General features: G+C 49.4%; 1 non-coding gene across 1 annotated transcript; it reads left to right on the forward strand.

Annotated features, from left to right (window-relative positions):
- Positions 1-113: 113 nt before the first annotated feature.
- On the forward strand, positions 114-243 carry LOC115063724. The gene has a single exon (XR_003843604.1). It is a non-coding gene; the product is annotated as a small nucleolar RNA SNORA17 (small nucleolar RNA).
- Positions 244-2,077: the final 1,834 nt, after the last annotated feature.

A 2,077-nucleotide genomic window follows, 5' to 3' on the forward strand; every position in this document is an offset into this window, starting at 1 on the left:
CCCGCAGTGATTTTCAAATTGACTCCTACACACTCAGTGTGAATTTCTAGAGAAAGTATGAAGCCATGTGGATGAGGCTGAAAAGGCCATAAATACTTAAAAGTAGAAAATGATTTGCCCCTAGAAGCCTTGCAGGTGTGGCTGTTGTGTTACATGAGTGTCAATAGGTGGCAAAGAGGAGAGGCTATATCTATGCTCAGTGCTCTGACCTATGAACATCTGAATGACTAGTAGCCTAACAGTCCTTGAAAAAAGCTAGCATCAGTCAACCACCAGCCCAGTGCCAGGGGGTTCCTACTGGGAGCCAGCTTGAGATGACCACCAGTCTTGTGCCACATAAGCTTGGCTGGCTTCCAGGACTGGGAGCAAATCAGAGACTAGAAGAACCTCACAGTCTTCTAGGATTTACTGTCCTGGTCAGGAGTGAGTCTGAGACAGAGGACCCTCACATGGGGCCCTTTGGGCAGGAAGTACAAGGAAGGGACAAGCCCAAGATGACCACCAGACTGGCACCATGGGATCTGGACAGGAAGCTAGCCTGACATGACCCCCAGTTGGGCACTGAGACTGCCTGGAAAGGCAGACCAGGCCCAAGATAACTACTGCCCAGAATCATAATGCATAAGCGAGCAGGGGAGAGCACTCCTAGAAACATTCTGGAGACTACTCTGGACACTCAAATGTCTCTAAGTGGAGAAAGTAAATGGTGGAGAAGTGGAAAAGAATCAGACGACTGGGCACAATGAAGAGAGGCAGAACTAGAGGGTTGAAAGTAGTGAGAAACAGCTTGATGTGATTAATTGGTGATAACATGTGGGACCCTGGTAGTGTCCTGGGTAGCTCTGTGACAAAGGTACATGTCTGGGTCTGTGGCCCTGAAGCAATAGGAGTCTGTTACTGCCAAAGGCCAGGTGGACATCCCTAGTCTATTCTACTGACCTGCAACATGTTAATATATGAGGGCTGTGAAAACTGGGCGCACCTCTCACCTGGGTAGGATGGGAGAGATGGCCCAGGAGACATGAGAGCAATAGAGCTGATCCTGCCCATAGCCAGGTGTAGTACTTAAAAGATCAGCTCCACGCACTGCAAGAAGTAGTGTGGGAGACCTGACCCTACTCATTTCCCTTCTGACAGTGCAGACAAGGGAGAGATACTCTCCTCCCATTTGCCCCTCAACATCTGCTCAGCCACATGTATGCTATGCAATGGCATCATCAAGGGATAGATCTCCTCCCTACCCTGACTGGGTAATGAGAGGAGGAGAGCTAGCTCTGCCCCTCACCTGCTGCAGCACTTAGGAGAGCAGGCCCAACACCTCACATGGGCAGCACAGTAGATGTAACCCTCATGATAGGGACACGGGTGAGCCAGCCCTGTAGATGAGAACATAGTTGAGATGGGTCTACCAGTTGTCTGCCATTCAGTAACATGAGCAAAAAAGAGGTGTCACTCACCTGTTGCTACTTGTTGCCAGTGGCAAGCAGGAAAACTGGCCCAGAGAAAGAGAGAGAGAGGAGAGAGAGAGAGAGAGCTATGCCTCACCTACTGTGGCATTAGAGAGAGCAGACCCTGCTCTTCACCTGGGCAGAGCTGGCCCTGAATATGGGGGTTGCAGCTGACCCATCCCCAAGGGTCTGAGTGTGGGAGAACCGGCCTGTCTTCTGGGCAGTGGCACAGATGAGGGAGAGCTGCCTCCCTCGCCTCCCTTGTCCCTCGCCATCTGTAGCAGGCAGGAGAGCTGACCCTAGGTCATGAGAGTGGAGATGCTTCATTGTTTGACTGCTATGTTCTTGAAAAGTCTGGCTCCAAAATTTAGACACATAAAACAGGACGCTGTACTTCGCTGAAGTCCCTTTTAGCTTATGTATGCAATTACATCAGTCCCTGAAGTTATGCATGATAATTGCAGGAGCAGAAAATTGAGAAGCTTTAGGGAATAGAACAGAGAGGCTGAACTGATTTCTCCCCTGGGGTGATTAGCACGTATTCCTTTCTTGTGTTTCCTAATAGGACATAGAAAAATAATACTGTGTTCATGGTGCCCCTGGGAAATGTTAGAAACTGGGATTAAATA

This window comes from Mus pahari, chromosome 3 (assembly GCF_900095145.1).
Source record: "Mus pahari chromosome 3, PAHARI_EIJ_v1.1, whole genome shotgun sequence".
Classification (NCBI taxonomy): domain Eukaryota; kingdom Metazoa; phylum Chordata; class Mammalia; order Rodentia; family Muridae; genus Mus; species Mus pahari.